Source organism: Schistocerca americana, chromosome 9 (genome assembly GCF_021461395.2).
Source record: "Schistocerca americana isolate TAMUIC-IGC-003095 chromosome 9, iqSchAmer2.1, whole genome shotgun sequence".
In the NCBI taxonomy this organism is placed as follows: domain Eukaryota; kingdom Metazoa; phylum Arthropoda; class Insecta; order Orthoptera; family Acrididae; genus Schistocerca; species Schistocerca americana.
The window spans coordinates 224,984,013-225,009,236 of NC_060127.1; positions in this window are offsets into that span (position 1 = coordinate 224,984,013).

Below are 25,224 nucleotides of genomic sequence, written 5' to 3' on the forward strand. Positions count from 1 at the left end.
TCAATAAGAAGGTCCAAGGGAAACAGTAAACCTGAAGTGAAGCATCGGAATCTAACACTGGACTCACTGGAGAAGTTCAAGTCATAGAAAGTTAGAGTGTCAATCCTCTTGTACTTAAGTCGGCATTGTGCCTTTTGAATTTAATTCTGATGCAATTTCTGTGTTTCATCGACAATAAGAAGGTCCAAGGGATACAGTAATCCTGAAGTGAAGCATCGGAATCTAAAACTGGACTCAAAGAAAGGTTCAAAGCAAAGAAAGTGAGAGTGTCAGTCTCCTTGTACTTAAGTCGCCATTGTGCCTTTTGTTTTAAATTCACATGCAATTTCTGTGTTTCATCGTCAATAAGAAGGTCCAAGGGATACAGTAAACCTGAAGTGAAGCATCGGAATCTAAATCTGGACTCACAGGAGAGGTTCAAAGCAAAGAAAGTGAGAGCGTCAGTCCTCTTTTGCTTAAGTCGGCATTGTGCGTTTTGAATTTAATTCCGATGCAATTTCTGTGTTTCATCGTCAATAAGAAGGTCCAAGGGATACAGTAAACCTGAAGTGAAGCATCGGAATCTAAAACTGGACTCACAGGAGAGGTGCAAATCATAGAAAGTTAGAGTGTCAGTATTTTTGTACTTAAGACGGCATTGTGCCCTTTGAATTTAATTTTGATGCAATTTCTGTGTTTCATCGTCAATAAGAAGGTGCAAGGTATACAGTAAACCTGAAGTGAAGCATCGGAATCTAAATCTGTCCTCACAGGAGAGGTTCGAATCATAGAAAGTGAGAGTGTTAGTCCTCTTCTACTTAGGTCGGCACTGTGCCTTTTGAATTTAATTCCGTTGCAATTTCTGTGTTTCATCGTCAATAAGAACGTCCAAGAGATACAGTAAACCTGAAGTGAAGCATCGGAATCTAAAACTGGACTCACAGGAGAGGTTCAAATCATAGAAAGTTAGAGTGTCAGTCCTCTTGTAATTAAGTCGGCCTTGTGCCTTTTGTATTAAATTCGGATGCAAACTCTGTGTTTCATCGTCAATAAGAAGGTCCACTAGAAACAGTAAACCTGAAGTGAAGCATCGGAATCTAAAACTGGACTCACAGGAGAGGTTCAAATCATAGAAAGTTTGAGTGTCAGTCCCCTTGTACTTAAGTCGGCATTGTACCTTTTGTATTAAATCCGGATGCAATTTCTGCGTTTCATCATCAATAAGAAGGTCCGAGGGATACAGTAAACCTGAAGTCAAGCATCGGTATCTAAAACTGGACTCACAGGGGAGGTCCAAATCATAGAAAGTGAGAGTGTCAGTCCTCTTGTACTTAAGTCGCCATTGTGCCTTTTGTATTAAATTCGGATGCAATTTCTGTTTTCATCGTCAATAAGAAGGTCCAAGGGATACAGTAAACCTGATGTAAAGCATAGGAATCTAAAAGTGGACTCACAGGAGAGGTTCAAATCATAGAAAGTTAGAGTGTCAGTCCTCTTGTACTTAAGTCGGCATTGTGCCTTTTGTATTAAATCCGGATGCAAACACTGTGTTTCATCGTCAATAAGAAGGTCCAAGGGATACAGTAAACCTGAAGTGAAGCATCGGAATCTAAAACTGGATTCACAGGAGAGGTTCAAATCATAAAAAGTTAGAGTGTCAGTCCTCTTGTACTTAAGTCGGCATTGTGCCTTTTGAATTTAATTCCGATGCTATTTCTGTGTTTCATTGTCAATAAGAAGGTCCAAGGGATACAGTAAACCTGAAGTGAAGCATCGGAATCTAAAACTGGACTCACAGGAGAGATTCAAATCATGGAAGGTGAGAGTGTCAGTCCTCTTTTACTTAAGTCGGCATTGTGCGTTTTAAATTTAATTCCGATGCAATATCTGTGTTTCATCGTCAATAAGAAGGTCCAAGGGATAAAGTAAACCTGAAGTGAAGCATCGGAATCTAGAACTGGACTCACAGGAGATGTTCAAATCATAGAAAGTGAGAGTGTCAGTCCTCTTGTACTTAAGCCGCCATTGTGATTTTTGTATTAAATTCGGATGCAATTTCTGTGTTTCATCGTCAATGAGAAGCTCCAAGGGATACAGTAAACCTGAAGTGAATCATCGGAATATAAAACTGGACTCACAGGAGAGGTGCAAATCATAGAAAGTTAGAGTGTCAGTATTCTTCTACTTAAGACGGCATTGTGCCTTTTGAATTTAATTCCGATGCAATTTCTGTGTTTCATCGTCAATAAGAAGGTGCAAGGTATACAGTAAACCTGAAGTGAAGCATCGGAATCTAAATCTGACCTCACAGGAGAAGTTCGAATCATGGAAAGTGAGAGTGTCAGTGCCCTTGTACTTAAGTCGGCATTGTGCCATTTGTATTAAATTCGGATGCAATTTCTGTGTTTCATCGTCAATTAGAAGGTCCAAGGAATACAGTAAACCTGAAGTGAAGCATCGGAATCTAAAACTGGACTCACAGGATAGGTTCAAATCATAGAATGTGAGAGTGTCAGTCCCCTTGTACTTAAGTCGCCATTGTGCCATTTGTATTAAATTCGGATGCAATTTCTGTGTTTCACCGTCAATAAGAAGGTCCAAGAGATACAGTAAATCTGAAGTGAAACATCGGAATCTAAAACTGGACTCACAGGAGAGGTTCAAATCATAGAAAGTTAGAGTGTCTGTCCTCTTGTAATTAAGTCGGCATTGTGCCTTTTGTATTAAATTCGGATTCAAACTCTGTGTTTCATCGTCAATAAGAAGGTCCAAGGGAAACAGTAAACCTGAAGTGAAGCATCGGAATCTAACACTGGACTCACTGGAAAAGTTCAAATCATAGAAAGTTAGGATGTCAATCCTCTTGTACTTAAGTCGGCATTGTGCCTTTTGAATTTATTTCTGATGCAATTTCTGTGTTCCATCGACAATAAGAAGGTCCAAGGGATACAGTAATCCTGAAGTGAAGCATCGGTATCTGAAACTGGACTCAAAGGAGAGGTTCAAAGCAAAGAAAGTGAGAGTGTCAGTCCTCTTTTACTTAAGTCGGCATTGTGCGTTTTAAATTTACATCTGATGCAATATCTGTGTTTCAACGTCAATAAGAAGGTCCAAGGGATAAAGTAAACCTGAAGTGAACCATCGGAATCTAGAACTGGACTCACAGGAGATGTTCAAATCATAGAAAGTTAGAGTGTCAGTCCTCTTGTAATTAAGTCGGCATTGTTCCTTTTGTATTAAATTCGGATGCAATTTCTGTGTTTCATCGTCAATAAGAAGGTCCAAGAGATACAGTAAACCTGAAGTGAAGCATCGGAATCTAAAACTGGACTCACAGGAGAGGTTCAAATCATAGAAAGTTAGAGTGTCAGTCCTCTTGTAATTAAGTCGGCATTGTGCCTTTTGTATTAAATTCGGATGCAAACTCTGTGTTTCATCGTCAATAAGAAGGTCCAAGGGAAACAGTAAACCTGAAGTGAAGCATCGGAATCTAAAACTGGACTCACAGGGGAGGTTCAAATCATAGAAAGTTAGAGTGTCAGTCCTCTTTTAATTAAGTCGGCCTTGTGCCTTTTGTATTAAATTCGGATGCAAACTCTGTGTTTCATCGTCAATAAGAAGGTCCACTAGAAACAGTAAACCAGAAGTGAAGCATCGGAATCTAAAACTGGACTCACTGGAGAAGTTCAAATCATAGAAAGTTAGAGTGTCAGTCCTCTTGTACTTAAGTCGGCATTGTGCCTTTTGAATTTCATTCTGATGCAATTTCTGTGTTTCATCGTCAATAAGAAGGTCCGAGGGATACAGTAAACCTGAAGTGAAGCATCGGAATCTAGAACTGGACTCACAGGAGATGTTCAAATCATAGAAAGTGAGAGTGTCAGTCCTCTTGTACTTAAGTCACCATTGTGACTTTTGTATTAATTTCGCATGCAATTTCTGTGTTTCATCGTCAATAAGAAGGTCCAACGGATACAGTGAACCTGAAGTGAAGCATCGGAATCTAAAACTGGACTCACAGGAGAGGTTCAAATCATAGAAAGTGAGAGTGTCAGTCCTCTTGTACTTAAGCCGCCATTGTGACTTTGTGTTATATTCGGATGCAATTTCTGTGTTTCATCGTCAATAAGAAGGTCCAAGGGATACAGTTAACCTGAAGTGAAGCATCGGAATCTAAAACTGGACTCACAGGAGAGGTGCAAATCATAGAAAGTTAGAGTGTCAGTCCTCTTGTACTTAAGTCGGCATTGTACCTTTTGTATTAAATTCGGATTCAGTTTCTGTGTTTAATCGTCAATAAGAACGTCCAAGGGATACACTAAACCTGAAGTGAAGCGTCGGAATCTAAAACTGGACTCACAGGAGAGGTTCGAATCATAGAAAGTGAGAGTGTAAGTCCTCTTGTACTTAAGTCGGCATTGTGCCACTTGTATTAAATTCGCATGCAATTTCTGTGTTTCATCGTCAATAAGAAGGTCCAAGGGATACAGTAAACCTGAGGTGAAGCATCGGAATCTAAAACTGGACTCACTGGAGAGGTTCAAATCATAGAAAGTGAGAGTGTCAGTCCTCTTGTACTTAAGTCACCATTGTGACTTTTGTATTAATTTCTCATGCAATTTCTGTGTTTCATCGTCAATAAGAAGGTCCAACGGATACAGTAAACCTGAAGTGTAGCATCGGAATCTAAAACTAGACTCACAGGAGAGGTTCAAATCATAGAAAGTGAGAGTGTCAGTCCTCTTGTACTTAAGTCACCATTGTGACTTTTGTATTAATTTCGCATGCAGTTTCTGTGTTTCATCGTCAATAAGAAGGTCCAACGGATACAGTAAACCTGAAGTGAAGCATCGGAATCTAAAACTGGACTCACAGGAGAGGTTCAAATCATAGAAAGTGAGAGTGTCAGTCCTCTTGTACTTAAGTCGCCATTGTGCCTTTTGTATTAAATTCGGATGCAGTTTCTGTGTTTAATCGTCAATAAGAAGGTCCAAGGAATACAGTAAACCTGAAGTAAAGCATCGGAATCTAGAACTGGACTAACAGGAGAGGTTCCAATTATGGAAAGTTAGAGTGTCAGTCCTCTTGTACTTTAGTCGGCATTGTGCCTTTTGTATTAAATTCGGATGCAAACTCTGTGTTTCATCGTCAATAAGAAGGTCCAAGGGATACAGTAAACCTGAAGTGAAGCATCGGAATCTAAAACTGGACTCACAGGAGAGGTACAAATCATAGAAAGTTAGAGTGTCAGTCCTCTTGTACTTAAGTTGGCATTGTGCCTTTTGAATTTAATTCCGGTGATATTTCTGTGGTTCATTGTCAATAAGAAGGTTCAAGGGATACATTAAACCTGAAGTGAAGCATCGGAATCTAAAACTGGACTCACAGGAGAGTTTCAAATCATAGAAAGTGAGAGTGTCAGTCCTCTTTTACTTAAGTCGGCATTGTGCGTTTTAAATTTAATTCCGATGCAATATCTGTGTTTCATCGTCAATAAGAAGGTCCAAGGGATAAAGTAAACCTGAAGTGAAGCATCGGAATCTAGAACTGGACTCACAGGAGATGTTCAAATCATAGAAAGTGAGTGTGTCAGTCCTCTTGTACTTAAGCCGCCATTGTGATTTTTGTATTAATTTCGGATGCAATTTCTGTGTTTCATCGTCAATGAGAAGCTCCAAGGGATACAGTAAACCTGAAGTTAATCATTGGAATATAAAACTGGACTCACAGGAGAGGTTCAAATCATAGAAAGTTAGAGTGTCAGTCCTCTTGTACTTAAGTCGGCATTGTGCCTTTTGTATTAAATCCGGATGCAAACTCTGTGTTTCATCGTCAATAAGAAGGTCCAAGGGATACAGTAAACCTGAAGTGAAGCATCGGAATCTAAAACTGGATTCACAGGAGAGGTTCAAATCATAAAAAGTTAGGATGTCAGTCCTCTTGTACTTAAGTCGGCATTGTGCCTTTTGAATTTAATTCCGATGCTATTTCTGTGTTTCATTGTCAATAAGAAGGTCCAAGGGATACAGTAAACCTGAAGTGAAGCATCGGAATCTAAAACTGGACTCACAGGAGAGATTCAAATCATGGAAGGTGAGAGTGTCAGTCCTCTTATACTTAAGTCGGCATTGTGCGTTTTAAATTTAATTCCGATGCAATATCTGTGTTTCATCGTCAATAAGAAGGTCCAAGGGATAAAGTAAACCTGAAGTGAAGCATCGGAATCTAGAACTGGACTCACAGGAGATGTTCAAATCATAGAAAGTGAGAGTGTCAGTCCTCTTGTACTTAAGCCGCCATTGTGATTTTTGTATTAAATTCGGATGCAATTTCTGTGTTTCATCGTCAATGAGAAGCTCCAAGGGATACAGTAAACCTGAAGTGAATCATCGGAATATAAAACTGGACTCACAGGAGAGGTGCAAATCATAGAAAGTTAGAGTGTCAGTATTCTTCTACTTAAGACGGCATTGTGCCTTTTGAATTTAATTCCGATGCAATTTCTGTGTTTCATCGTCAATAAGAAGGTGCAAGGTATACAGTAAACCTGAAGTGAAGCATCGGAATCTAAAACTGGACTCACAGGAGAGATGCAAATCATAGAAAGTTAGAGTGTCAGTCCTCTTGTACTTAAGTCGGCATTGTACCTTTTGTATTAAATCCGGATTCAATTTCTGTGTTTCATCATCAATAAGAAGGTCCGAGGGATACAGTAAACCTGAAGTCAAGCATCGGTATCTAAAACTGGACTCACAGGGGAGGTCCAAATCATAGAAAGTGAGAGTGTCAGTCCTCTTGTACTTAAGTCGCCATTGTGCCTTTTGTATTAAATTCGGATGCAATTTCTGTTTTCATCGTCAATAAGAAGGTCCAAGGGATACAGTAAACCTGATGTAAAGCATCGGAATCTAAAAGTGGACTCACAGGAGAGGTTCAAATCATAGAAAGTTAGAGTGTCAGTCCTCTTGTACTTAAGTCGGCATTGTGCCTTTTGTATTAAATCCGGATGCAAACTCTGTGTTTCATCGTCAATAAGAAGGTCCAAGGGATACAGTAAACCTGAAGTGAAGCATCGGAATCTAAAACTGGATTCACAGGAGAGGTTCAAATCATAAAAAGTTAGAGTGTCAGTCCTCTTGTACTTAAGTCGGCATTGTGCCTTTTGAATTTAATTCCGATGCTATTTCTGTGTTTCATTGTCAATAAGAAGGTCCAAGGGATACAGTAAACCTGAAGTGAAGCATCGGAATCTAAAACTGGACTCACAGGAGAGATTCAAATCATGGAAGGTGAGAGTGTCAGTCCTCTTTTACTTAAGTCGGCATTGTGCGTTTTAAATTTAATTCCGATGCAATATCTGTGTTTCATCGTCAATAAGAAGGTCCAAGGGATAAAGTAAACCTGAAGTGAAGCATCGGAATCTAGAACTGGACTCACAGGAGATGTTCAAATCATAGAAAGTGAGAGTGTCAGTCCTCTTGTACTTAAGCCGCCATTGTGATTTTTGTATTAAATTCGGATGCAATTTCTGTGTTTCATCGTCAATGAGAAGCTCCAAGGGATACAGTAAACCTGAAGTGAATCATCGGAATATAAAACTGGACTCACAGGAGAGGTGCAAATCATAGAAAGTTAGAGTGTCAGTATTCTTCTACTTAAGACGGCATTGTGCCTTTTGAATTTAATTCCGATGCAATTTCTGTGTTTCATTGTCAATAAGAAGGTGCAAGGTATACAGTAAACCTGAAGTGAAGCATCGGAATCTAAATCTGACCTCACAGGAGAAGTTCGAATCATGGAAAGTGAGAGTGTCAGTGCCCTTGTACTTAAGTCGGCATTGTGCCATTTGTATAAAATTCGGATGCAATTTCTGTGTTTCATCGTCAATAAGAAGGTCCAAGGAATACAGTAAACCTGAAGTGAAGCATCGGAATCTAAAACTGGACTCACAGGATAGGTTCAAATCATAGAATGTGAGAGTGTCAGTCCCCTTGTACTTAAGTCGCCATTGTGCCATTTGTATTAAATTCGGATGCAATTTCTGTGTTTCACCGTCAATAAGAAGGTCCAAGAGATACAGTAAATCTGAAGTGAAGCATCGGAATCTAAAACTGGACTCACAGGAGAGGTTCAAATCATAGAAAGTTAGAGTGTCTGTCCTCTTGTAATTAAGTCGGCATTGTGCCTTTTGTATTAAATTCGGATTCAAACTCTGTGTTTCATCGTCAATAAGAAGGTCCAAGGGAAACAGTAAACCTGAAGTCAAGCATCGGAATCTAACACTGGACTCACTGGAAAAGTTCAAATCATAGAAAGTTAGAGTGTCAATCCTCTTGTACTTAAGTCGGCATTGTGCCTTTTGAATTTATTTCTGATGCAATTTCTGTGTTCCATCGACAATAAGAAGGTCCAAGGGATACAGTAATCCTGAAGTGAAGCATCGGTATCTAAAACTGGACTCAAAGGAGAGGTTCAAAGCAAAGAAAGTGAGAGTGTCAGTCCTCTTTTACTTAAGTCGGCATTGTGCGTTTTAAATTTACATCTGATGCAATATCTGTGTTTCAACGTCAATAAGAAGGTCCAAGGGATAAAGTAAACCTGAAGTGAAGCATCGGAATCTAGAACTGGACTCACAGGAGATGTTCAAATCATAGAAAGTTAGAGTGTCAGTCCTCTTGTAATTAAGTCGGCATTGTTCCTTTTGTATTAAATTCGGATGCAATTTCTGTGTTTCATCGTCAATAAGAAGGTCCAAGAGATACAGTAAACCTGAAGTGAAGCATCGGAATCTAAAACTGGACTCACAGGAGAGGTTCAAATCATAGAAAGTTAGAGTGTCAGTCCTCTTGTAATTAAGTCGGCATTGTGCCTTTTGTATTAAATTCGGATGCAAACTCTGTGTTTCATCGTCAATAAGAAGGTCCAAGGGAAACAGTAAACCTGAAGTGAAGCATCGGAATCTAACACTGGACTCACTGGAAAAGTTCAAATCATAGAAAGTTAGAGTGTCAATCCTCTTGTACTTAAGTCGGCATTGTGCCTTTTGAATTTAATTCTGATGCAATTTCTGTGTTTCATCGACAATAAGAAGGTCCAAGGGATACAGTAATCCTGAAGTGAAGCATCGGAATCTAAAACTGGACTCAAAGAAAGGTTCAAAGCAAAGAAAGTGAGAGTGTCAGTCATCTTTTGCTTAAGTCGGCATTGTGCGTTTTCAATTTAATTCCGATGCAATTTCTGTGTTTTATCGTCAATAGGAAGGTCCAAGGGATACAGTAAACCTGAAGTGAAGCATCGGAATCTAAAACTGGACTCACAGGAGAGGTGCAAATCATAGAAAGTTAGAGTGTCAGTATTCTTGTACTTAAGACGGCATTGTGCCTTTTGAATTTAATTCCGATGCAATTTCTGTGTTTCATCGTCAATAAGAAGGTGCAAGGTATACAGTAAACCTGAAGTGAAGCATCAGAATCTAAATCTGACCTCACAGGAGAAGTTCGGTTCATTGAAAGTGAGAGTGTCAGTGCCCTTGTACTTAAGTCGGCATTGTGCCATTTGTATTAAATTCGGATGCAATATCTGTGTTTCTTCGTCAATAAGAAGGTCCAAGGGATACAGTAGACCTGAAGTGAAGCATCGGAATCTAAAACTGGACTCACAGGATAGGTTCAAATCAAAGAAAGTGAGAGTGTCAGTCTCCTTGTACTTAAGTCGCCATTGTGCCTTTTGTTTTAAATTCAGATGCAATTTCTGTGTTTCATCGTCAATAAGAAGGTCCAAGAGATACAGTAAACCTGAAGTGAAGCATCGGAATCTAAAACTGGACTCACAGGAGAGGTTCAAATCATAGAAAATTAGAGTGTCAGTCCTCTTGTAATTAAGTCGGCCTTGTGCCTTTTGTATTAAATTCGGATGCAAACTCTGTGTTTCATCGTCAATAAGAAGGTCCACTAGAAACAGTAAACCTGAAGTGAAGCATCGGAATCTAAAACTGGACTCACTGGAGAAGTTCAAATCATAGAAAGTTAGAGTGTCAGTCCTCTTGTACTTAAGTCGGCATTGTGCCTTTTGAATTTCATTCTGATGCAATTTCTGTGTTTCATCGTCAATAAGAAGGTCCAAGGGATACAGTAAACCTGAAGTGAAGCATCGGAATCTAAAACTGGACTCACAGGAGAGGTTCAAAGCAAAGAAAGTGAGAGCGTCAGTCCTCTTTCGCTTAAGTCGGCATTGTGCGTTTTGAATTTAATTCCGATGCAATTTCTGTGTTTCATCGTCAATAAGAAGGTCCAAGGGATACAGTAAACCTGAAGTGAAGCATCGGAATCTAAAACTGGACTCACAGGAGAGGTGCAAATCATAGAAAGTTAGAGTGTCAGTATTCTTGTACTTAAGACGGCATTGTGCCCTTTGAATTTAATTCCGATGCAATTTCTGTGTTTCATCGTCAATAAGAAGGTGCAAGGTATACAGTAAACCTGAAGTGAAGCATCGGAATCTAAATCTGACCTCACAGGAGAGGTTCGAATCATAGAAAGTGAGAGTGTTAGTCCTCTTCTACTTAGGTCGGCACTGTGCCTTTTGAATTTAATTCCGTTGCAATTTCTGTGTTTCATCGTCAATAAGAACGTCCAAGAGATACAGTAAACCTGAAGTGAAGCATCGGAATCTAAAACTGGACTCACAGGAGAGGTTCGAATCATAGAAAGTGAGAGTGTCAGTCCTCTTGCACTTAAGTCGGCATTGTGCCATTTGTATTAAATTCGGATGCAATTTCTGTGTTTCATCGTCAATAAGAATGTCCAAGGGATACAGTAAACCTGAGGTGAAGCATCGGAATCTAAAACTGCACTCACAGGAGAGGTTCAAATCATAGAAAGTGAGAGTGTCAGTCCACTTGTACTTAAGTCACCATTGTGAATTTTGTATTAATTTCGGATGCAATTTCCGTGTTTAATCGGCAATAAGAAGGTCAAACGGATACAGTAAACCTGAAGTGAAGCATCGGAATCTAAAACTGGACTCACAGGAGAGGTTCAAATCATAGAAAGTGAGAGTGTCAGTCCTCTTGTACTTAAGTCGCCATTGTGCCTTTTGTATTAAATTCGGATGCAGTTTCTGTGTTTAATCATCAATAAGAAGGTCCAAGGGATACAGTAAACCTGAAGTAAAGCATCGGAATCCAAAAGTGGACTCACAGGAGAGGTTCAAATCATAGAAAGTTAGAGTGTCAGTCCTCTTGTACTTAAGTCGGCATTGTGCCATTTGTATTAAATTCGGATGCAAACTCTGTGTTTCATCGTCAATAAGAAGGTCCAAGGGATAAAGTAAACCTGAAGTGAAGCATCGGAATCTAAAACTGGACTCACACGAGAGGTACAAATCATAGAAAGTTAGAGTGTCAGTCCTCTCGTACTTAAGTCGGCATTGTGCCTTTTGAATTTAATTCCGGTGCTATTTCTGTGGTTCATTGTCAACAAGAAGGTCCAAGGGATACGGTAAACCTGAAGTGAAGCATCGGAATCTAAAACTGGTCTCACAGGAGAGGTTCATATCATAGGAAGTGAGAGTGTCAGTCCTCTTTTACTTAAGTCGGCATTGTGCGTTTTAATTTTATTCCGATGCAATATCTGTGTTTCATCGTCTATAAGAAGGTCCAAGGGATACAGTAAACCTGAAGTGAAGCATCGGAATCTAAAACTGGACTCACAGGAGATGTTCAAATCATAGAAAGTGAGATTGTCGGTCCTCTTGTACTAAAGTCGCCATTGTAATTTTTGTATTAAATTCATATGCAATTTCTGTGTTTCATCGTCAATAAGAAGGTCCAAGGGATACAGTAAACCGGAAGTGAAGCATCGGAATCTAAAACTGGACTCACAGGAGAGGTTCAAATCATAGAAAGTGAGAGTGTCAGTCCTCTTGTACTTAAGTCACCATTGTGACTTTTGTATTAATTTCGGATGCAATTTCTGTGTTTCATCGTCAATAAGAAGGTCCAAGGGATACAGTAAACCTGAAGTGAAGCATCGGAATCTAAAACTGGACTCACGGGAGAGGTTCAAATCATAGAAAGTTAGAGTGTCAGTCCTCTAGTACTCAAGTCGGCATTGTGCCTTTTGTATTAATTTCGGGTGCAAACTCTGTGTTTCATCGTCAATACAAAGGTCCAAGGGATACAGTAAACCTGAAGTGAAGCATCGGAATCAAAAACTGGACTCACATGAGTGGTTCAAATCATAGAAAGTTAGAGTGTCAGTCCTCTTGTACTTAAGTCGGCATTGTGCCTTTTGAATTTAATTCCGATGCAATTTCTGTGTTTCATCGTCAGTAAGAAGGTCCAAGGGATACAGTAAACCTGAAGTGAAGCATCAGAATCTAATACTGGACTCACAGCAGAGTTTGAAATCATAGAAAGTGAGAGTGTCAGTCCTTTTGTACTTAAGTCGGAATTGTGCCTTTATAATTTAATCCCGATGCAATTTCTGTTTTTCATCGTCAATAAGAAGGTTCAAGGTATACAGTAAACCTGAAGTGAAGCATCGGGATCTTAATCTGACCTCACAGGAGAAATTCGAAACATGGAATGTGAGAGTGTCAGTGCTCTTGTACTTAAGTCGTAATTGTGCCATTTGTATTAAATTCAGATGCAATTTCTGTGTTTCATCGTCAATAAGAAAGTCCAAGGGATACAGTAAACCTGAAGTGAAGCATCGGAAACTAAAACTGGACTCACTTGAGAGGTTCAAGTCATAGACAGTTAGAGTGTCAGTCCTCTTGTACTTAAGTCGGCATTGTGCCTTTTGAATTTAATGACGATGCAATTTCTGTGTTTCATCGTCAATAAGATGATGCAAGGGATACAGTAAACCTGAAGTGAAACATCGGAATCTAAAACTGGTCTCACAGGAGAGGTTCAAAACAAAGAAAGTGAGAGTGTCAGTCCTCTTTTACTTATGTCGGCATTGTGTGTTTTGAATTTAATTCCGATGCAATTTCTGTGTTTCATCGTCAATAAGAAGGGCCAAGCGATACAGTAAACCTAAAGGGAAGCATCGGAATCTAAAACTGGACACACAGGAGATGTTCAAATCATAGAAAGTGAGAGTGTCGGTCCTCTTGTACTTAAGTCGCCATGGTGATTTCTGTATAAAATTCGGATATAATATCTGTGTTTCATCGTCAATAAGAAGGTCCAAGGTATACAGTAATCTGAAGTGAAGCAAAGGAATCTAAACCTGGACTCACAGGAGAGGTTCAAATCATAGAATGTTAGAGTGTCAGTCCCCTTGCACTTAAGTCGGCATTGTACCTTTTGTATTAAATTCGGATGCAAACTCTGTGTTTCATCAATAATTAGTAGGTCCAAGGGATACAGTAAACCTGAAGTGTAGCATCGGAATCTAAAACTGGACTCAAAGGAGAGGTTCAAATCATAGAAAGTGAGAGTGTCAGTCCTCTAGTACTTAAGTCTTCATTGTGCCTTTTGAATTTAATTCCGATGCAATTTCTATGTTTCATCGTCAAAAAGAAGGTCCAAGGGATACAGTAAACCTGAAGTGAAGCATGGGAATCTAAAACTTGACTCACAGTAGATGTTCAAGTCATTGAAAGTGAGAGTGTCAGTCCTCTTGTACTTCAGTCGCCATTGTGATTTTTGTATTAAATTCGGATGCAATTTCTGTGTTTCATCGTCAATACGAAGGTCCAAGTGATACAGTAAACCAGAAGTGAAGCATCGGAATTTAAAACTGGACTCACAGGAGAGGTTCAAATCATTGAAAGTTAGAGTGTCAGTCCTTTTGTACTTAAGTCGGCATTGTACCTTTTGTATTAAAACCGCATGCAAACTCTGTGTTTCATCGTCAATTAGAAGATCCAAGGGTACAGTAAACCTGAAGTGAAGCATCGGAATCCAAAACTGGACTCACAGGAGAGGTTCAAATCATAGAAAGTGAGAGTGTCTGTCCTCTTGTACTTAAGTCGGAATTGTGCCTTTATAATTTAATTCCGATGCAATTTCTGTGTTTCATCGTCAATAAGAAGGTTCAAGGTATACAGTAAACCTGAAGTGAAGCATCGGAATCTAAATCTGACCTCACAGGAGAAGTTCGAATCATGGAAAGTGAGAGTGTCAGTGCTCTTGTACTTAAGTCGGCATTGTGCCATTTGTATTAAATTCGGATGCAATTTCTGTGTTTCATCGTCAATAAGAAGGTCCAAGGGATACAGTAAACCTGAAGTGAAGCATCGGAATCTAAAACTGGACTCACTGGATAGCTTCAAATCATAGAAAGTGAGAGTGTCAGTCCCCTTGTACTTAAGTCGCCATTGTGCCTTTTTTATTAAATTCGAATGCAATTTCTGTGTTTCATCGTCAATAAGAAGGTCCAAGGGAAACAGTAAACCTGAAGTGAAGCATCGGAATCTAAAACTGGACTCACTGGAGAGGGTCAAATCATAGATAGATAGAGTGTCAGTCCTCATGTACTTAAGTCGGCATTGTGCCTTTTGAATTTAATTTCGATGCAATTCCTGTGTTTCATCGTCAATAAGAAGGTGCAAAGGATACAGTAAACCTGAAGTGAAACATCGGAATCTAAAACAGGACTCACTGGAGAGGTTCAAAACAAAGAAAGTGAGAGTGTCAGTCCACTTTTACTTAAGTCGGCATTGTGTGTTTTGAATTTAATTCCCATGCAATTTCTGTGTTTCATCGTCAATAAGAAGGTCCAAGAGATACAGTAAACCTGAAGTGAAGCATCGGAATCTAAAACTGGACTCACAGGAGATGTTCTAATCATAGAAAGTGAGAGGGTCAGTCCTCTTGTACTTAAGTCGCCATTGTGATTTTTGTATAAAATTCAGATGTAATTTCTGTGTTTCATCGTCAATAAGAAGGTCCAAGGGAAACAGTAAACCTGAAGTGAAGCATCGGAATCTAAAACTGGACTCACTGGAGAGGTTCAAATCATAGAAAGTTAGAGTGTCAGTCCTCTTGTACTTAAGTCGGCATTGTGCCTTTTGAATTTAATTACGATGCAATTTCTGTGTTTCATCGTCAATAAGAAGGTCCAAGGGAAACAGTAAACCTGAAGTGAAGCATCGGAATCTAAAACTGGACTCACTGGAGAGGTTCAAATCATAGAAAGTTAGAGTGTCAGTCCACTTGTACTTAAGTCACCATTGTGAATTTTGTATTAATTTCGGATGCAATTTCTGTGTTTAATCGTCAATAAGAAGGTCAAACGGATACAGTAAACCTGAAGTGAAGCATCGGAATCTAAAACTGGACTCACAGGAGAGGTTCAAATCATAGAAAGTGAGAGTGTCAGTCCTCTTGTACTTAAGTCGCCATTGTGCCTTTTGTATTAAATTCGGATGCAAACTCTGTGTTTCATCGTCAATAAGAAGGTCCAAATGATACAGTAAACCTGAAGTGAAGCATCGGAATCTAAAACTGGACTCACACGAGAGGTTCAAATCATAGAAAGTGAGAGTGTCAGTCCTTTTGTACTTAAGTCGGAATTGTGCCTTTATAATTTAATTCCGATGCAATTTCTGTTTTTCATCGCCAATAAGAAGGTTCAAGGTATACAGTAAACCTGAAGTGAAGCATCGGGATCTTAATCTGACCTCACAGGAGAAATTCGAATCATGGAAAGTGAGAGTGTCAGTGCTCTTGTACTTAAGTCGTAATTGTGCCATTTGTATTAAATTCAGATGCAATTTCAGTGTTTCATCGTCAATAAGAAAGTCCAAGGGATACAGTAAACCTGAAGTGAAGCATCGGAATCTAAAACTGGACTCACTGGAGAGGTTCAAATCATAGACAGTTAGAGTGTCAGTCCTCTTGTACTTAAGTCGGCATTGTGCCTTTTGTATTAAATTCGGATGCAAACTCTGTGTTTCATCGTCAATAAGAAGGTCCAAATGATACAGTAAACCTGAAGTGAAGCATCGGAATCTAAAACTGGACTCACACGAGAGGTACAAATCATAGAAAGTTAGAGTGTCAGTCCTCTTGTACTTAAGTCGGCATTGCGCCTTTTGAATTTAATTCCGGTGCTATTTCTGTGGTTCATTGTCAACAAGAAGGTCCAAGGGATACGGTAAACCTGAAGTGAAGTATCGGAATCTAAAACTGGTCTCACAGGAGAGGTTCATATCATAGAAAGTGAGAGTGTCAGTCCTCTTTTACTTAAGTCGGCATTGTGCGTTTTAATTTTATTCCGATGCAATATCTGTGTTTCATCGTCTATAAGAAGGTCCAAGGGATACAGTAAACCTGAAGTGAAGCATCGGAATCTAAAACTGGACTCACAGGAGATGTTCAAATCATAGAAAGTGAGATTGTCGGTCCTCTTGTACTAAAGCGCCATTGTAATTTTTGTATTAAATTCATATGCAATTTCTGTGTTTCATCGTCAATAAGAAGGTCCAAGGGATACAGTAAACCGGAAGTGAAGCATTGGAGTCTAAAACTGGACTCACAGGAGAGGTTCAAATCATAGAAAGTGAGAGTGTCAGTCCTCTTGTACTTAAGTCACCATTGTGACTTTTGTATTAATTTCGGATGCAATTTCTGTGTTTCATCGTCAATAAGAAGGTCCAAGGGATACAGTAAACCTGAAGTGAAGCATCGGAATCTAAAACTTGACTCACGGGAGAGGTTCAAATCATAGAAAGTTAGAGTGTCAGTCCTCTAGTACTCAAGTCGGCATTGTGCCTTTTGTATTAATTTCGGGTGCAAACTCTGTGTTTCATCGTCAATACAAAGGTCCAAGGGATACAGTAAACCTGAAGTGAAGCATCGGAATCTAAAACTGGAATCACATGAGTGGTTCAAATCAAAGAAAGTTAGAGTGTCAGTCCTCTTGTACTTAAGTCGGCATTGTGCCTTTTGAATTTAATTCCGATGCAATTTCTGTGTTTCATCGTCAGTAAGAAGGTCCAAGGGATACAGTAAACCTGAAGTGAAGCATCAGAATCTAATACTGGACTCACAGCAGAGTTTCAAATCATAGAAAGTGAGAGTGTCAGTCCTCTTTTACTTAAGTCGGCATTGTGCGGATTGAATTTAATTCCGATGCAATTTCTATGTTTCATCGTCAATAAGAAGGTCCAAGGGAGACAGTAAACCTGAAGTGAAGCATCGGAATCTAAAACTTGACTCACAGGAGATGTTCAAATCATAGAAAGTGAGAGTGTCAGTCCTCTTGTACTTAAGTCGCCATTGTGATTTTTGTATTAAATTCGGATGCAATTTCTGTGTTTCATCGTCAATACGAAGGTCCAAGGGATACAGTAAACCAGAAGTGAAGCGTCGGAATTTAAAACTGGACTCACACGAGAGGTTCAAATCATAGAAAGTGAGAGTGTCAGTCCTTTTGTACTTAAGTCGGAATTGTGCCTTTATATTTTAATTCCGATGCAATTTCTGTTTTTCATCGTCAATAAGAAGGTTCAAGGTATACAGTAAACCTGAAGTGAAGCATCGGGATCTTAATCTGACCTCACAGGAGAAATTCGAATCATGGAAAGTGAGAGTGTCAGTGCTCTTGTACTTAAGTCGTAATTGTGCCATTTGTATTAAATTCGGATGCAATTTCTGTGTTTCATCGTCAATAAGAAAGTCCAAGGGATACAGTAAACCTGAAGTGAAGCATCGGAATCTAAAACTGGACTCACTGGAGAGGTTCAAATCATAGACAGTTAGAGTGTCAGTCCTCTTGTACTTAAGTCGGCATTGTGCCTTTTGAATTTAATGACGATGCAATTTCTGTGTTTCATCGTCAATAAGATGATGCAAGGGATACAGTAAACCTGAAGTGAAACATCGGAATCTAAAACTGGACTCACAGGAGAGGTTCAAAACAAAGAAAGTGAGAGTGTCAGTCCTCTTTTACATAAGTCGGCATTGTGTGTTTTGAATTTAATTCCGATGCAATTTCTGTGTTTCATCGTCAATATGAAGGTCCAAGCGATACAGTAAACCTAAAGGGAAGCATCGGAATCTAAAACTGGACTCACAGGAGATGTTCAAATCATAGAAAGTGAGAGTGTCAGTCCTCTTGTACTTAAGTCGCCATGGTGATTTTTGTATAAAATTCTTATATAATATCTGTGTTTCATCGTCAATAAGAAGGTCCAAGGTATACAGTAATCTGAAGTGAAGCAAAGGAATCTAAACCTGGACTCACAGGAGAGGTTCAAATCATAGAATGTTAGAGTGTCAGTCCTCTTGCACTTAAGTCGGCATTGTACCTTTTGTATTAAATTCGGATGCAAACTCTGTGTTTCATCAATAATTAGTAGGTCCAAGGGATACAGTAAACCTGAAGTGTAGCATCGGAATCTAAAACTGGACTCAAAGGAGAGGTTCAAATCATAGAATGTGAGAGTGTCAGTCCTCTAGTACTTAAGTCTTCATTGTGCCTTTTGAATTTAATTCCGATGAAATTTCTATGTTTCATCGTCAAAAAGAAGGTCCAAGGGATACAGTAAACCTGAAGTGAAGCATGGGAATCTAAAACTTGACTCACAGGAGATGTTCAAGTCATTGAAAGTGAGAGTGTCAGTCCTCTTGTACTTAAGTCGCCATTGTGATTTTTGTATTAAATTCGGATGCAATTTCTGTGTTTCATCGTCAATACGAAGGTCCAAGTGATACAGTAAACCAGAAGTGAAGCATCGGAATTTAAAACTGGACTCACAGGAGAGGTTCAAATCATTGAAAGTTAGAGTGTCAGTCCTCTTGTACTTAAGTCGGCATTGTACCTTTTGTATTAAAACCGCATGCAAACTCTGTGTTTCATCGTCAATTAGAAGGTCCAAGGGTACAGTAAACCTGAAGTGAAGCATCGGAATCCAAAACTGGACTCACAGGAGAGGTTCAAATCATAGAAAGTGAGAGTGTCTGTCCTCTTGTACTTAAGTCGGAATTGTGCCTTTATAATTTAATTCCGATGCAATTTCTGTGTTTCATCGTCAATAAGTAGGTTCAAGGTATACAGTAAACCTGAAGTGAAGCATCGGAATCTAAATCTGACCTCACAGGAGAAGTTCGAATCATGGAAAGTGAGAGTGTCAGTGCTCTTGTACTTAAGTCGGCATTGTGCCATTTGTATTAAATTCGGATGCAATTTCTGTGTTTCATCGTCAATAAGAAGGTCCAAGGGATACAGTAAACCTGAAGTGAAGCATCGGAATCTAAAACTGGACTCACTGGATAGCTTCAAATCATAGAAAGTGAGAGTGTCAGTCCCCTTGTACTTAAGTCGGCATTGTGCCTTTTTTATTAAATTCGGATGCAATTTCTGTTTTTCATTGTCAATAAGAAGGTCCAAGGGAAACAGTAAACCTGAAGTGAAGCATCGGAATCTAAAACTGGACTCACTGGAGAGGTTCAAATCATAGAAAGTTAGAGTGTCAGTCCTCATGTACTTAAGTCGGCATTGTGCCTTTTGAATTTAATTACGATGCAATTTCTGTGTTTCATCGTCAATAAGAAGGTCCAAAGGATACAGTAAACCTGAAGTGAAACATCGGAATCTAAAACTGGACTCACTGGAGAGGTTCAAAACAAAGAAAGTGAGAGTGTCAGTCCACTTTTACTTAAGTCGGCATTGTGTGTTTTGAATTTAATTCCCATGCAATTTCTGTGTTTCATCGTCAATAAGAAGGTCCAAGAGATACAGTAAACCTGAAGTGAAGCATCGGAATCTAAAACTGGACTCACAGGAGATGTTCAAATCATAGAAAGTGAGAGTGTCAGTCCTCTTGTACTTAAGTCGCCATTGTGATTTTTGTATAAAATTCAGATGTAATTTCTGTGTTTCATCGTCAATAAGAAGGTCCAAGGGAAACAGTAAACCTGAAGTGAAGCATCGGAATCTAAAACTGGACTCACTGGAGAGGTTCAAATCATAGAAAGTTAGAGTGTCAGTTCTCTTGTACTTAAGTCGGCATTGTGCCTTTTGAATTTAATTACGATGCAATTTCTGTGTTTCATCGTCAATAAGAAGGTCCAAGGGAAACAGGAAACCTGAAGTGAAGCATCGGAATCTAAAACTGGACTCACTGGAGAGGTTCAAATCATAGAAAGTTAGAGTGTCAGTCCTCTTGCACTTAAGCCGGCATTGTACCTTTTGTATTAAATTCGGATGCAAACCCTGTGTTTCATCGTCAATTAGTAGGTCCAAGGGATACAGTAAACCTGAAGTGAAGCATCGGAATCTAAAACTGGACTAAAAGGAGAGGTTCAAATCATAGAAAGTGAGAGTGTCTGTCCTCTAGTACTTAAGTCGGCATTGAGCCTTTTTAATTTAATTCCGATGCAATTTCTGTGTTTCATCGTCAATAAGAAGGTGCAAGGTATACAGTAAACCTGAAGTGAAGCATCGGAATCTAAAACTGGACTTACAGGAGAGGTTCAAATCATAGAAAGTGAGAGTGTTAGTCCTCTTCTACTTAGGTCGGCATTGTGCGTTTTGAATTTAATTCCGATGCAATTTCTGTGTTTCAGCGTCTATAAGAACGTCCAAGGGATACAGTAAACCTGAAGTGAAGCATCGGAATCTAAAACTGGACTCACAGGAGTGATTCAAATCATAGAAAGTTAGAGTGTCACTCCTCTTGTACATAAGTCAGTATTGTGAGTTTTGTATTAACTTCGGATGCAATTTCTGTGTTTCATCGTCAATAAGCAGGCCCAAGGTATACAGTAAACCTGAAGTGAAGCATCGGAATCTAAAACTGGACTCACAGGAGAGGTTCAAATCAGAGAAAGTTAGAGTGTCACTCCTCTTGTTCTCAAATCGGTATTGTGCCATTTGTATTAAATTCGGATGCAATTCCTGTGTTTCATCGTCAATAAGAAAGTCCAAGGGGTACAGTAAACCTGAAGTGAAGCATCGGAATCTAAAACTGGACTTACAGGAGAGGTTCAAATCATAGAAAGTTAGAATGTAAGTCCTCTTGTACATAAGACGGCATTGTGCCTATTGTATTAAATTCTGATGCAATTTTTGTCTTTCATCGTCAATAAGAAGGTCCAAGGGATACAGTAAACCTTAAGTCATGCATCGGAATCTAAAACTGGACTCGCAGGAGAGGTTCAAATCACAGAATGTTAGGGCGTCAGTCCTCTTTTACTTAAGACGGCATTGTGCTATTTGTATTAATTTCGGATGCGATTTCTGTGTTTTATCGTCAACAAGAAGGTCCAAGGGATACAGTAAACCTGAAGCGAAGCATCGGAATCTAAATCTGACCTCACAGGAGAGGTTCGAATCATAGAAAGTGAGAGTGTCAGTCCTCTTGTACTTAAGTCGGCATTGTGCCATTTGTATTAAATTCGGATGCAATTTCTGTGTTTCATCGTCAATAAGAAGGTCCAACAGATACAGTAAACCTGAGGTGAAGCATCGGAATCTAAAACTGGACTCACAGGAGAGGTTCAAATCATAGAAAGTGAGAGTGTCAGTCCTCTTGTACTTACGTCACCATTGTGACTTTTGTATTAATTTCGGATGCAATTTCTGTGTTTCATCGTCAATAAGAAGGTCCAAGGGATACAGTAAACCTGAAGTGAAGCATCGGAATCTAAAACTGGACTCAAATGAGTGGTTCTTATCATAGAAAGTTAGAGTGTCAGTCCCCTTGTACTTAAGTCGGCATTGTGCCTTTTGAATTTAATTCCGATGCAATTTCTGTGTTTCATCGTCAATAAGAAGGTCCAAGGGATACAGTAAACCTGAAGTGAAGCATCGGAATCTAATACTGGACTCACAGCAGAGTTTCAAATCATAGAAAGTGAGAGTGTCAGTCCTCTTTTACTTAAGTCGGAATTGTGCGGTTTGAATTTAATTCCGATGCAATTTCTATGATTCATCGTCAATGAGACGGTCCAAGGGATACAGTAAACCTGAAGTGAAGCATCGGAATCTAAAACTGGACTCACGGGAAATGTTCAAATCATAGAAAGTGAGAGTGTCAGTTCTCTTGTACTTAAGTCGCCATTGTGATTTTTGTATTAAATTCGGATGCAATTTCTGTGTTTCATCGTCAATACGAAGGTCCAAGGGATACAGTAAACCTGAAGTGAAGCATCGGAATCTAAAACTGGAGTCACAGGAGAGGTTCAAATCATCGAAAGAGAGAGTGTCAGTCCTCTTGTACTTAAGTCGGCATTGTGCATTTTGAATTTAATTCCGATGCAATTTCTGTTTTTCATCGTCAATAAGAAGGTCCAAGGTATACAGTAACCTGAAGTGAAGCAATGGAATCTAAATCTGGACTCACAGGAGAGGTTGAAATCATAGAAAGTTAGAGTGTCAGTCCTCTTACACTTAAGTCGGCATTGTACCTTTTGTATTAACTTCGGATGCAAACTCTGTGTTTCATCGTCAATTAGAAGGTTCAAGGAATACAGTAAACCTGAAGTGAAGCATCGGAATCTAAAACTGGACTCACAGGAGAGGATCAAATCATAGAAAGTGAGAGTGTAAGTCCTCTTGTACTTAAGTCGGAATTGTGCATTTTGAATTTAATTCCGATGCAATTTCTGTTTTTCATCGTCAATAAGAAGGTTCAAGGTATACATTGAACCTGAAGTGAAGCATCGGAATCTAAATGTGACCTCACAGGAGAAGTTCGAATCATGGAATGTGAGAGTGTCAGTGCTCTTGTACTTAAGTCGGCATTGTGCCATTTGTATTAAATTCGGATGCAATTTCTGTGTTTCATCGTCCATAAGAAGGTCCAAGGGATACAGTAAACCTGAAGTGAAGCATCGGAATCTAAAACTGGACTCACAGGATAGGTTCAAATCATAGATAGTGAGAGTGTCAGTCCCCTTGTAATTAAGTCGCCATTGTGGCTTTTGTATTAAATTTGGATGCAATTTCTGTGTTTCATCGTCAATAAGAAGGTCCAAGGGATACAGTAAACCTGAAGTGAAGCATCGGAATCTAAAACTGGACTCACTGGTGAGGTTCAAATCATTGACAGTTAGAGTGTCAGTCCTCTTGTACTTAAGTCGGCATTGTGCATTTTGTATTAAATTCGGATGCAAACTCTGTGTTCCATCGTCAATAAGAAGGACCAAGGGAAACAGTAAACCTGAGGTGAAGCATCGGAATCTAAAACTAGACTCACTGGAGAGGTTAAAATCATAGAAAGTTAGAGTGTCAGTCCTCTTGACCTTAAGTCGGCATTGTGCCTTGTGAATCTAATTACGATGCAATTTCTGTGTTTCATCGTCAATAAGAAGGTCCTAGGGATACAGTAAACCTGAAGTGAAGCATCGGAATCTAAAACTGGACTCACAGGAGATGTTCAAATCATAGAAAGTGAGAGTGTCAGTCCTCTTGTACTAAAGTCGCCTTTGTGATTTTTGTATAAAATTCGGATGTAATTTCTGTGTTTCATCGTCAATAAGATGGTCCAAAGTATACATTAACCTGAAGTGAAGCAATGGAATCTAAAACTGGACTCACAGGAGTGGTTGAAATCATAGAAAAGTAGAGTGTCAGTCCTCTTGCACTTAAGTCAGCATTGTACCTTTTGTATTAACTTCGGATGCAAACTCTGTGTTTCATCGTCAATTAGAAGGTCCAAGGGATACAGTAAAACTGAAGTGAAGCATCGGAATCTAAAACTGGACTCACAGGAGAGGTTCAAATCATAGAAAGTGAGAGTGTCAGTCCTCTACTACTTAAGTCGGCATTGAGCCTTTTGAATTTAATTCCGATGCAATTTCTGTGTTTCATCGTCACTAAGAAGGTCCAAGGTATACAGTAAACCTGAAGTGAAGCATCGGAATATAAAACTGGACTTACAGGAGAGGTTCAAATCATAGAAAGTGAGAGTGTTAGTCCTCTTCTACTTAGGTCGGCATTGTGCCTTTTGAATTTAATTCCGATGCAATTTCTGTGTTTCATCGTCAATAAGAAAGTCCAAGGGGTACAGTAAACCTGAAGTGAAGCATCGGAATCTAAAACTGGACTCACAGGAGAGGTTCAAATCATAGAAAGTTGGAATGTATGTCCTCTTGTACTTAAGTCGGCATAGTGCCTTTTGTATTAAATACAGATGCAATTTCTGTGTTTCATCGTCAATAAGAAAGTGCAAGGTATACAGTAAACCTGAAGTGAAGCATCGGAATCCAAAACTGGACTCACAGGAGAGGTTCAAATCATAGAAAGTGAGAGTGTCAGTCCTCTTGTACTTAAGTCGGCATTGTGCCATTTGTATTAAATTAGGATGCAATTTCTGTGTTTTATCGTCTATAAGAAGGTCCAAGGGATACAGTAAACCTGAAGTGAAACATCGGAATTTAAATCTGACCTCACAGGAGAGGTTCAAATCATAGAAAGTTAGAGTGTCAGTCCTCTTGTACTTAAGTCGGCATTGTGCCGTTTGTATTAAATTCGGATGCATTTTCTGTGTTTCATCGTCAATAAGAAGGTCGAAGGGATACTGTAAACCTGAAGTGAAGCATCAGAATCTAAAACTGGACTCACAGGAGAGGTACAAATCACAGAAAGTGAGAGTGTCAGTCCTCTTGTACTTGGGTCGGCATTGTGCCTTTTGAATTTAATTCCGATGCAATTTCTGTGTTTCATCGTCAATAAGAGGGTGCAAGGTATACAGTAAACCTGAAGTAACGCATCGGAATCTAAAACTGGACTCACAGGAGAGGTTCAAATCATAGAAAGTTAGAGAGTGGTCACTCTTTCACTTAAGTCGGCATTGTGCCTTTTGTATTAAATTCCGATGCAATATCTGTGGTTCATCGTCAGTCAGAGGTTGCAAGGTATACAGTAAACACGAAGTGAAGCATCGGAATCTAAAACTGGACTCACAGGAGGGATTCAAATCATAGAAAGTGAGAGTGTTAGTCCTCTTGTACTTTAGTCGGCATTGTGCCATTTGTATTAAATTGGGATGCAATTTCTGTGTTTCATCGTCAGTAAGAAGGTCCAAGATATAAAGTAAACCTGAAGTGAAGCATCGGAATCTAAAACTGGACTCACAGGAGAGGTTCAAATCATAGAAAGTTAAAATGTCACTCTTCTTGTACTTAAGTCGGTATTGTACCATTTGTATTAATCTCGGATGCAATTTCTGTTTTTCATCGACAATAAGAAAGTGCAAGGGATACAGTAAACCAGAAGTGAAGCATCGGAATCTAAAACTGGACTCTCAGGAGAGGTTCAAATCATAGAAAGTTAGAATGTC